General features: G+C 39.6%; 1 non-coding gene across 1 annotated transcript; it reads right to left on the bottom strand.

Moving 5' to 3' along the window:
* Window positions 1-1,950: 1,950 nt before the first annotated feature.
* Window positions 1,951-2,057, bottom strand: LOC131654339 (small nucleolar RNA R71). The gene has a single exon (XR_009299380.1). It is a non-coding gene; the product is annotated as a small nucleolar RNA R71 (small nucleolar RNA).
* Between the last annotated feature and the right edge of the window lie 11,039 nt (window positions 2,058-13,096).

Here is a 13,096-nt window from a genome sequence, read left to right as displayed (position 1 = left end):
GCAAAAAGTCCCGTTTTTCACGCAAAGCAACTGCAAAGCCTCACCTATAAATAGAGGCAGTCACTTCAGTCCAAAGGGTCCGATTTCCTGCCAACGAAGTGCTGCCGAAATTGTACCGCGAACTGCTTTTCTTTATTCTGTTTTCATTTAACCGTCTATTTTCTCACAACGATTTCTACACTGGAAATTGTTGTGAACTTTTCATAGATCTAGCCTTACGTTAGATTTATCGCTTTATTTTCCTTGTTTTTATTTTCTGCCATTTAAATTCCGAAGAACGATCCAGCCAACCTGTGGTGGAAGTTCGAGTACTTCAAGATTCAATTCAATCCAGATTTATTTTAATTCAGGTTTTTTATTTACCGCCTTATTTATATTATTTATTTGCATGATATATTATATGCCATTTAATATGCTTATTATTATGAACCGAACCGATTTATGTATGTTTAATCGTATTAATATGTCTGGCTAAAATACTAAAGGTGTCGGTATGTAAAGTAAGTTAACCGTAGGGGTCCGAAATAAATTGGCTTAAATTATGTTTTATTAATTATCACTTATTTTTGGTTTATATGTCTAGTTTAATTAGTAAGTCTTAAAACCAATAGAGCGAAAGTTTGAGGGATTAGGACGGTCAAAGGTTAAAATCAATAGAGCGAAAGTTTGAGATCTTTAACTGGATAGTAGACATAGGACATTAGTTTTAAGGATGGCGAAAGCGTATTAAAACTAATTGGAACTTATTTATTTTCAAAAATTGTTTTTACACTCGAGCGGGATGGCGAAAGCGTACGTTAGGGGTATTAGCTTGCTCCGAGTCAACAGAGCGAAAGTTTGAGATTAGGAGATTTAAATAGATAACAACCTCGTAAAATAGGCATTTTATTAATTACATTGTTTCCAAAAAGCTCTTCTAAAATCTAATGGGATGGCGAAAGCGTACATTAGGATTAGGATAGTAGTCTGACTCAACAGAGCGAAAGTTTGAGACGAGGATTTTTAATCAATTGGAATTAGTAAAGATTTTTAATTTAATTATGCAAAAGCCAATGGACCTTCGGATTACCTTTAGTTAAACGAAATACATACTGATACCTGTCTTTTATTATTATTCTTTATTTTCTCACAATCACTTTCCCTTAGGAACAATCGAAATTTTAGTACTCCTAGCTTTACATAGTAACCTTAGATAACGGTAGATCGATTCATAGTCCCTGTGGATTCGATATCTTTTAAAACTACACGACACGACTGTGCACTTGCAGTTATCAGATTTATAGACACGTAAAGTCGCGATCAAGTTTTTGGCGCCGTTGCCGGGGACTATTTAAGTCGATATCGTAACTCACTGTTACACCGTAGAGACTAGGAAAATTCTTCCCTTTCTTTTTGAACGATTGTATGCCAAATACTCGTTCACAAGGAGGAGACTTAATACAACGAATTAACGAGATCGAACGTTTCATTAACGTTAAACGTCGAGCTCGCAACCTTCCCGAAGTAGCAGAAATTCCGATTAATCAGGAATTGAATTTTACTGATCAAATCAATCAAATCACCCCGAAGTTAGAGATGGCTGCTATTCGTCCTCTTAGAGACTATGCCGCTCCTTCGCGCGCTGAACCGCATTCAAGTATCGCACCACCTGCGATTGAAGCGAACAATTTCGAGCTGAAACCTTCACTGGTCCAAGCTGTTCAACAGAATCAATTCTCTGGAAGCCCTGTAGACGACCCCAATCTCCATTTATCCGTGTTCGTGCAATACGCCGACACTATCAAAGCCAACAACGTTAGTTCCGAAGCTATTCGATTACGCCTTTTCCCTTTCTCCTTGAGAGATAGAGCGAGAGCGTGGCTTCAATCCCTGCCTTCCAATTCCATAACTACGTGGGACGAATTGAAGAGAGTATTCTTAGCAAGATACTTTCCGCCTAGCAAAACTGCTATGCTTAGAGGTCAAATCAACGGATTTACCCAGAAAGATAACGAATCGCTTTTCGAAGCTTGGGAACGTTACAAGGACATGCTTAGAATATGCCCTCATCATGGACTCGAACCATGGCTGATCATCCATACCTTTTATGGTGGTCTCTTATATAACACTAAAATGACTATAGATGCCGCTGCTGGCGGAGCATTAATGGACAAACCCCATGATGAAGCATACAAACTCATAGAGAACATGGCACAAAACCATTACCAATGGGGAGGAGAACGCGCCGCTCTAGAGAAAGCCCAAACCAAAGGAGGAATGTACGAAATTAGTGGTATAGACCGCGTTAACGCTAAAGTAGACGCTTTAACTCAAAAGATCGAGAATTTGACCATCACTCCTTCAGCCACCGCTGCCGCTGTAGCACCTAACTGCGAGATTTGTGGATTGACTGGGCATGTAGTTGCTGAATGCCAACTCTTGACTGGAGTCCCATCTGATCAAGTAAATTACGCTCAAGGAAACCCTTATTCTAACACGTACAACCCTGGATGGAAAAACCACCCGAACTTTTCTTATAAGAACAACAATGCGTTGTACGCGCCTGGACAAGCACCTGCTGTACCACCTGGCTACCAAAAAGCGCCTGTAGCTGCTCAAAACACCCCTAGGAAGTCAAACCTAGAAATCATGATGGAGAACTTCATAGCTTCCCAACAACAAACCAATAAAGACTTCCTGAATCAAAACATCCACAATAGCGAGCAACTAAAACAACTATCGAACAAAGTAGATGCTTTAGCTACGCATAACAAAATGTTAGAAACTCAAATCTCACAAGTAGCTCAACAACAAGCACCTACTGCTGCCCCTGCTGGCACGTTTCCTGCTCAACCACAACCTAATCCTAAAGGACATGCGAACGCGATAACACTACGAAGTGGAACTAATTACGATGGACCCATAGATCCTAGAACCCAAAACGTACCCATGTCACAACAAGAGCCAAAGGAAACCCAAAAGAAAACAACCGACGAACAAACTGCTAAGACTGATGAGAACAATAACGAAGTGGAACCCGAAAAAGAGAAACCTTATGTTCCACCACCACCTTATAAGCCACCAATTCCTTACCCTCAAAGATTAGCCAAATCAAAAACCGAAGCGCAATTTAAAAGATTTGTAGAACTTCTGAAGCAATTAAACATAACCATACCATTCACAGAAGCCATAACTGAGATGCCTTCGTACGCTAAGTTCTTAAAAGAAATCTTATCAAACAAAAAGAAACTCGAGGATAACGAAACTATAACGCTTACCGCTGAATGTAGCGCTATCATCCAAAACAACATGCCTCCAAAACTGAAAGACCCTGGTAGTTTCTCTATACCCTGCGTAATTGGAAAAACCATCATAGAGAAAGCCTTGTGCGATTTAGGAGCTAGTGTTAGTTTGATGCCTCTTTCGACCTGTAAGAAACTCAATCTAGGTGAGCTTAAAGCAACAAGAATGTCTCTTCAACTAGCAGACCGTTCAGTTAAATATCCTGTAGGAATGTTAGAGAATATCCCTGTTCGTGTAGGTCAATTCTACATCCCGACTGACTTCATCATTATGGATATCCAAGAAGATTCTAACATCCCGATCATTTTAGGAAGACCATTTTTAGCGACCGCTGGTGCAATTATAGATGTAAAGCGAGGAAAGCTTACTTTCGAAGTAGGAGAAGAGAAAATAGAATTTATCCTTTCCCAATTCCTAAAAGCACCTTCTATAATTGACACATGCTGTTCTGCTGACATAATCGACGAGTGTGTCAAGGAAATAAAATCCGAACCAAATAAGGAAACCGAAACCCTAAGAATTCCTATGCCGCCAATTTTTGAAGATGACAACTGGCGTGAGGAATATCAAGATAACCACCTGAGTGAATGCTTAGCTTTAACCCCTGATCCTATACCTGGACCAAAGAAACCTGCTATAGAGCTGAAGACACTTCCTACCGATCTTAGATACGAATTTCTAGACGAAGAACTAAACCGACCAGTTATAGTGAACGCCAACTTAGGACGAACCGAGACTGAAAAATTACTTAATGTCCTAAGAAAATACCCTACCGCTTTAGGATACAACATATCAGATCTGAAAGGTATAAGCCCTTCTCTGTGTATGCACCGCATTATGCTCGAAGACGATAGTAAAACCTCTAGGGAACATCAAAGGCGAATAAATCCTATTATGAGCGATGTGGTTAAAAAGGAAATCCAAAAACTGCTAGAAGCTGGAATAATATATCCTATATCCGATAGTAAATGGGTTAGCCCTGTTCACGTCGTACCAAAGAAAGGAGGAGTCACTGTAATCACTAACGCAAAAGGAGAATCTGTAGCACAACGTACCCAAACTGGATGGAGGATGTGCATTGACTATAGGAAGCTAAATAAAGCTACCCGAAAAGACCATTTCCCTTTACCTTTCATAGATCAAATGCTCGAACGCCTAGCTAAACACTCACATTTTTGTTATCTGGATGGATACTCCGGATTTTTCCAAATTCCTATCCACCCTGACGACCAAGAGAAGACCACATTCACCTGTCCTTATGGTACATTCGCCTATAGACGAATGCCTTTTGGACTCTGCAATGCACCCGCGACCTTCCAAAGATGCATGATGGCAATATTTGCCGACTTCCTAGATGGAATAATGGAGGTCTTTATGGACGACTTCTCTGTCTGTGGAGGAAGTTTTGAAACATGTTTAGAAAACCTTGAAATGGTGCTTAAACGATGCGTAAGCGTAAACCTAGTCCTTAATTGGGAAAAATGCCATTTCATGGTTCGACAAGGAATTGTACTTGGACACATCGTATCCGATAGAGGAATCGAAGTTGATAAAGCAAAAATCGAAATTATCGAAAACCTTCAACCTCCCAAAACCGTTAGAGAAATAAGAAGTTTTCTGGGACATGCTGGTTTTTACCGACGCTTCATTAAGGATTTCTCTAAAATAACCAAACCCTTAACTGAACTACTCATGAAAGACGCCGAATTTGTTTTCACCGATAAATGCACTGAAGCATTTCAAACGCTTAAACAAGCATTGATCTCTGCGCCAATTATGCAACCTCCCGACTGGAATGAGCCTTTCGAAATAATGTGTGACGCAAGTGATTATGCTGTAGGAGCCGTTCTAGGACAAAGAAAGGATAAGAAACTACATGTCATATATTATGCGAGTAGAACCCTAGACGAAGCTCAGATGAATTATGCCACGACAGAAAAAGAATTATTAGCTGTCGTATTCGCATTAGACAAATTCCGTTCTTACCTGGTAGGAGCCAAAATAATCATATACACTGACCACGCCGCCATTAGGTACCTCCTAACCAAAAAGGACGCTAAACCAAGACTTTTGAGATGGATCTTGTTACTACAAGAATTCGACCTGGAAATTAAAGATAAGAAAGGCACTGAAAATGTCGTAGCAGATCACCTCTCTCGATTGGAAAATCTGAAACCCGAACAAGTACCAATTGACGATGATTTCCCTTATGAAAGACTCATCGCCCAATTAGAAGCAAATGAATTCGAACCATACCGTCCAAACTCTGAAACCGAGAAATTAGCTGAAATAGCTTTAGCCCGATCTGACGCACCTTGGTATGCAGATTTCGTAAATTACCTAGCTGCTGGTGTGCTTCCTCCTGATCTAAGCTACCAACAGAAGAAGAAATTCTTCCATGACCTAAAACATTACTATTGGGACGACCCACTCCTTTTCAAAAGAGGCCCCGATGGAATCTTTAGACGTTGTGTACCCGAGGAAGAGATAAGAAGCATAATAACACACTGTCATTCTGCACCGTGTGGAGGACACCATAGCACATCTAGAACCTGCGCCAAAATCCTTCAATCTGGACTTTTCTGGCCCAACCTGTGGAAAGACGTCTATTTTGCTGTACTAAGCTGTGATAGATGCCAACGAACTGGAAACATTTCAAGACGCGATGAAATGCCTCAAAAAGGCATTCTAGAAGTAGAAATATTTGACGTCTGGGGAATAGACTTCATGGGACCGTTTCCGTCATCGTTTGGAAATCAATATATACTCGTAGCCGTCGATTACGTTTCAAAATGGATAGAAGCTATCGCTTCTCCTACAAACGATACACGAGTAGTTATTAAACTTTTCAAAAACGTCATCTTTCCTAGGTTCGGTGTGCCAAGATTGGTAATTAGCGATGGTGGTTCCCATTTCATTTCAAGAATACTTGAGAAACTCCTTCGAAAATATGGAGTAAATCATCGAATAGCCACACCATATCATCCACAAACAAGCGGTCAAGTAGAAGTATCTAACCGCGAAATAAAACAAATATTGGAGAAAACTGTTGCTATATCGAGGAAAGATTGGTCAACCAAGCTAAATGAAGCTTTATGGGCTTATAGAACAGCTTTCAAAACTCCAATAGGAACTACCCCATTCAAACTCGTTTATGGAAAATCATGCCACCTACCAGTAGAGTTAGAACATAAAGCCTATTGGGCCATTAAGAACTTAAACCTAAACTACACTGCCGCTGGTGAGAAACGACTTCTAGACATAAACGAATTAGAAGAACTTAGACAAGACGCTTACGAAAACGCCAAAATCTATAAAGAGCGAACGAAAAAATGGCACGACAAGCGTATATCTAGGAAAAATTTTAGCATAGGCGATAAAGTGCTCTTATTTAATTCTAGACTAAAATTATTTCCTGGTAAGTTACGATCTAGATGGTCTGGCCCTTTCGAAATAACTAACATATTTCCGAGTGGAGCGATAGAAATCAAAGGAGAAACCGTCAAACCTTTTGTCGTAAATGGGCAACGTCTTAAGTATTACCATCATCTCGAATACGATGAAAACATCGAAGTTTTTAAACTTGACGAACTGCCCGCTTTTTCGAAAAAATAGTTTTCTATTTTTAAATCGTCGAGCTTACGACATTAAACAAAGCGCTTGGTGGGAGACAACCCACATTTATTTATTCTTCTATTTTATTTTATTAAAACTTTAATTTTTCTATTTTTTTATTTTATTTTTATTTTTCATTTTTAAAACTTTATTCTATTTTTAATTTTAATTTTAATCATTTTTGATTTTTCATACATCTTATAATAATTATTATAATTATAACTACTATCTTGATTTGAGAAAATATTTCCGTTATAATTATATCTATTATTATAACTTGTTACCTAAGCTTAATTTTAACTTTTTTTTTTTTAAATTAACACTAGCCTAATTCTAACTTATCCTAATATTTTCAACTTCTAGGTTTTTCATTTAATTACTAACTACGATGCAAGAAGTTGACAATATGGAAGTTGTGTTCCGTGGTAGAGGACAAGAAGCAAGATTTAACAAGCTGGCTGAAAGACACATGGAATTGACTTGCTATCCTCACCAACCAACTATGGTGAAGCTTGGTATCGAAGAAAGCATCCTACACCTGCTTAACCAAATCGGTTGGACTGGTTCTCACTTGTTCCGCAAGTTTAGCACTTATCGGAAGCTCACTCTGGAATTCTTGAGCTCCCTGACCTATCTTCCAAACTGTGGACAAGGACTGAAAAAAGGAGTTATTCTCTTTAGACTCTTTGGTATGGAGTTTAATTTCTGCATCCGAGATTTTGCTGAAATGTTAGAACTACCTCATGGACCTGATGCATACGCCCAAGTAGCTGAAGAAAATCTTCCATACTGGGAGTTGGAAAAATACTGGGGCAAGATCACTGGAAACGACAACCCTGAAGAGAATGAATTTCAATCTGAGAACATCCACAATCCTGCTTTCCGCTACTTTCACAAGATCCTTGCTCACTATATTTTTGGCAAACCAGATAATGTCACTGAAGTAACTAGAGAAGAGTTGTTCATCATGTTTTGTACATCTCAGAATCGCCCGGTCAATGCCATCGCATTCATGCTAACAAACTTCGAGCGCATCACGCAAGACGAAGTTTCACCCATTAGGATTGGCGGATTTGTCACTATGATCGCTAATGCCATAGGAATGAGAGTGCCTTTGCTTAGATTGACACCTTTTGGTACCCATACCTCTATGGACATCAATTTCTGCTTTAATCGAGGTATCATCGGTAATCTTGGACCTGATCGTTTTGAATTGCTCATTGATAACAAAGTTTGGTATCAGTTCACCTTACCGAATCCTAGGACAAGTGTGCACAACCCTACCAACTGGCTTTACTATGGTCAGATTCCTGAGAGAGAGCCATCACCTGAGACTCCTCAAGCTTATGAACATTTTGATGAGGAAATGCCTGCATCTGAATCTGAACCTGAAACACCTCCTGGTTATTATGAACCTCTTCCTGTTGATGAACCCATTCCTGATTATGAACCTCTTCCTATTGACGAGCCTGTATCTGAGTATGAACCTGAAACTCGTTCTGAAGATTCCGTTGAAGATCACACTGTTGATATGACTGATGTCGAGGTCGAGCAACAACAACCCGCTACATCTACCGCATCGGTGAATCAAAGAATGCCTAATCTGAATACGCACGAACAAGCAATCAATGCGCTACAACAAGATGTACAACATGTGCGCAACGAGCTTCACACTTTGCAAATGCATTTCTTCGATTTCATCGACACCGTCAATGCTCAGTTCGACGAAGTTTTCAAACACATTCAGTCTAATCAGAACAACAATAGACGTGGCTAGATGTTACCGTATTAGATTATTAGATTTTTATTTCTAGTTTTAGTAATTTCTATTCTTAGTTTAGATTTACATTTTTTCTGCACTTTTCCATTCTGCTATTGTTAACACTCAGTACTGGTTTAATTTTAAATGCAATATTTTATTCACTACTGCTGTTGTGTTATAATTACACTGCTATTAACTGCTATATATATTTGCCTGGCTATCACTTTTTGCTGTTAATAGTATTAAAATAAGACACTGTTCTGAACTGATGGACACCTTTTTGCTGTTAATGGTATCAGTCAGCACTGTCTGGTCACCTGCATGCGTGACCCACTTGCTGCCACAGGAGACGCCCGTCTCCATCTGTGTGGGACCAGTTGGGCGAAACAAGGGACAGGAGACGCACGTCTCCATGCTCTGCCCCAGCAGACTGGCTGCCTGAGACGCACGTCTCCCAAGGCTAGCAGTCTGCATTTGACCACGCAGACCATTCCTCTCTCCCTCTTGAATTTTGAATTTGAATTTCAAAATTCATTCTCCTCATTCTTCCCCTATTTATTCCATTTAAACTCCATTAACCTCATTCATCCTCCATCATTCACCTCTTAAACTCCATTCATTTCCCATTTCTCTATTCTATTCAAAATTCAAACACCACCATTAATCCATATTTAATTCTCCATTTACCACACCATTTTCAAACCTCACTATAAAACCACACCACCACCACTCTTATTCTTCACAACCTTCATACCATTTCTTTTCTACCATTCTAATACCATCTTTATTTTTCATCTTCAAACTCATCATGCCTCCACGTTCAATCATCCGTAGTGTGCGTCCTGAGAGACCACCCCCTAACCTTAACAATATTATATTCCGCGAAGACGACAATGATGCTCAAAGAACCAAATACCTCGCTTTCTACGAACGTTCGGTTGTTCCCACAAAATTTGTGAACACCGAATGTCTAGAAACTCTAGGCCTCATTGATGGTGTTACCCGTTTACTCACTAAATCTAGCCTACACCATCTCTGTACCGAACTCGTACCCACTTATGAGCCGCTCGTCTTAGAATTCTTGAGTTCTTTCAGTTACGACACTCCTTCTGATCAACCACTCTCAACCGGTAGCATCCAATTTAGGATGTTCAACCGTGAATATACACTGGATCAAGAAGTTGTGGCTACGTACTTGAATTTCAATACATCACCGAATGCTCTCCGCAATATCTTTCAAGAACTCAATGGTCGTTCATGGGAACAACATGCCTTCGACCTATGGTTTCACCTCACTGGCGAAGTTCAAACTGGTTGGAGGGCCCTACATGCTTCTCACATTCAAAACCCCGCTATACGTTATTTTCAACGTGTTTTGGGGCATACTATTTTTGCGCGATCCAACAACCACAAGGTAAATCAACATGAACTATTCTTCCTTTACTGTGCGCTAAACAACATCCGTTTTAATGCCGCACCGTTTATGCTCCAACACATCCAAGGCTGTGTCAACGCCCCCGCTACAAATCCCTTTTTGTTTGGCGGAATTATTACTTCCTTGGCCTGTGCTTTAGGTCTTGGTGACGAGCTCCTTTCACTCTCTCATCTCATGATGCCTGCTCAATCACTTGACCTCACCTATTGCCGTGACTCCCACTTGGTTTCACCACGCCATGATGGCCGATACACCTTGGTCGTCAACAAAGTTCTGATTCCTTATGTCATCCTTCCATGTCCTGAAAGAATCAACATCCGTTATGTTCAGCGTTGGAGGCTTATTGAAGACAATCCTCAAGATAACCAACCTGATCATCCTAATGAACCTATGGATGCAAATGAAGAAGAGCTCAACCAAGGACAAGCTGATGTCAACCAACCTCCTCCAAACAACCCTCCGCCTATCACTCTTGAAGCCATGTATGCTGCTATTCAACGCCAAGATCAACTCGTTCAAGCTATGCAGACAAACCAAACTGAAACAATTAGGCTCATCCGAGAGATGCAACAGGAGCACCGTGACTATGCTATTAGGAACGAAAGTCAATACGCTGAAATTGCCACATATTTGCATGATCTTGACATTCGTGTTAATGACTCTCCTGATAGACGTCGCCGTGTTCGTACAAGAGGCGCGAGCAGTTCTCGAAACCGCAACAATGAGGAGTAGTTCTTATGCACTGAGGACATTGCATCATCTAAGTCTGGGGGAGTCGTATTATTTATATTTCCTTTAGTTTTATTTCCCTTCAGTTTATTTCCCTTCCTTGTAATGTTTTTCTAATTCAATAAAGAATATTTATGGAATTTAAGTCTTATATGTATAATTCCGTAGTTATTTCAATTTCTTCCATTTTCTTGAGCCATAACAAAAATTTTTGCTCCTAAACGATAAACGCAAACCCCACACGTTCAAGAAATACGAAGCTACTCAATCACTCAACGAACCGAAACTGAATTAATCAATATCCTTATTGTCGCAACACTCTAAAACCCCCGAGTATACATAACCGATTTGAATACCCGTTATACCAAAACCATCGACTTTAAGTTTTGAAATAACCCTTAGTAGTTTATTCTAGCAGTCGGCACCGTCTTAGATACAAACTACGCAGAGAGTCGATGAATATAAGTGTATGATCCTCATAATAATTATGTGTTCAGCTATAAGAAGAAATGTGCCTACTAAGTAAGGTGATCCTCACAAGATCATTTAACCTAACGGTCGCAAATCTCATATACAAAGAATTTAAAAACTCACTGTCGATTGGTTCAGAAGTCATCTGGTAATGAACTTGGTAGGAAGGACTATTGTCCGATTCCCCACAATCTACAAGTGAATGCTAAGGAGTATACCACATATTGTGCCAGAACTCCATGAGAAGGATCATAGTCACTAACCGACTACTCTGCTATGTGCGTGTCAAGATAATGGGCTTAATGTGATTGCGCGCGAATGAAAAGGGTGAAACATGATGACAAGTCAAATAGGTCGAGCTATAATGGCATGATTCGGATTGGTATGCATACTGGGAGTTGTTTAGTGTTGTTACTATAGGTTTATTGCTAAGATTCGTTACTTCCGAATAAGAACACTATGTAGCTAAGTATGACTGAACGACGTGGTGGAAGTGTGTTTCATTTATCTTTATCTTCTTATTTTGCTTGAGGACAAGCAAAGGTTCAAGTCTGGGGGAATTTGATAACACGATTTTATATCGTATATTTAGCCTAAAATCCATAGATATTTATAGCATTTTCCATTTATTATGTCAATTTATTATGATATTACGCGTGTATTTGCTTTGTTTCAGGTTTTACACTTCAATTCCGACTATTTGCGAAAAGGAAAGAAAATCGAGCTTAAATGACCAATATTTATGCTTAAAAGACGAAAAGGGTGCTGAAACTAAAGAGGGGTGCAATTAGGACCCAAAAGGCCCAAAAGAGACGAACCAGCCCACAAAGGAACAAAATTGCGTGGCCCAAACCTGCCCAGCAAGTGGAGACGCACGTCTCCACATCCTCCATGCCACGTCAGCAAAGGGAGACGCACGTCTCCATGTTCCTACATCTTCTCCACTTGAGACGCACGTCTCAAGTCACGTACCCAGTCTCCCTGAAGAATAGGAGACGCACGTCTCCAAGTCCCGGTCTGCAAAAAGTCCCGTTTTTCACGCAAAGCAACTGCAAAGCCTCACCTATAAATAGAGGCAGTCACTTCAGTCCAAAGGGTCCGATTTCCTGCCAACGAAGTGCTGCCGAAATTGTACCGCGAACTGCTTTTCTTTATTCTGTTTTCATTTAACCGTCTATTTTCTCACAACGATTTCTACACTGGAAATTGTTGTGAACTTTTCATAGATCTAGCCTTACGTTAGATTTATCGCTTTATTTTCCTTGTTTTTATTTTCTGCCATTTAAATTCCGAAGAACGATCCAGCCAACCTGTGGTGGAAGTTCGAGTACTTCAAGATTCAATTCAATCCAGATTTATTTTAATTCAGGTTTTTTATTTACCGCCTTATTTATATTATTTATTTGCATGATATATTATATGCCATTTAATATGCTTATTATTATGAACCGAACCGATTTATGTATGTTTAATCGTATTAATATGTCTGGCTAAAATACTAAAGGTGTCGGTATGTAAAGTAAGTTAACCGTAGGGGTCCGAAATAAATTGGCTTAAATTATGTTTTATTAATTATCACTTATTTTTGGTTTATATGTCTAGTTTAATTAGTAAGTCTTAAAACCAATAGAGCGAAAGTTTGAGGGATTAGGACGGTCAAAGGTTAAAATCAATAGAGCGAAAGTTTGAGATCTTTAACTGGATAGTAGACATAGGACATTAGTTTTAAGGATGGCGAAAGCGTATTAAAACTAATTGGAACTTATTTATTTTCAAAAATTGTTTTTACACTCGAGCGGGAT

The sequence above is a fragment of the Vicia villosa genome, linkage group LG2, assembly GCF_029867415.1.
Source record: "Vicia villosa cultivar HV-30 ecotype Madison, WI linkage group LG2, Vvil1.0, whole genome shotgun sequence".
Lineage (NCBI taxonomy): Eukaryota > Viridiplantae > Streptophyta > Magnoliopsida > Fabales > Fabaceae > Vicia > Vicia villosa.
This window is presented reverse-complemented; position numbering and strand designations above follow the sequence as displayed.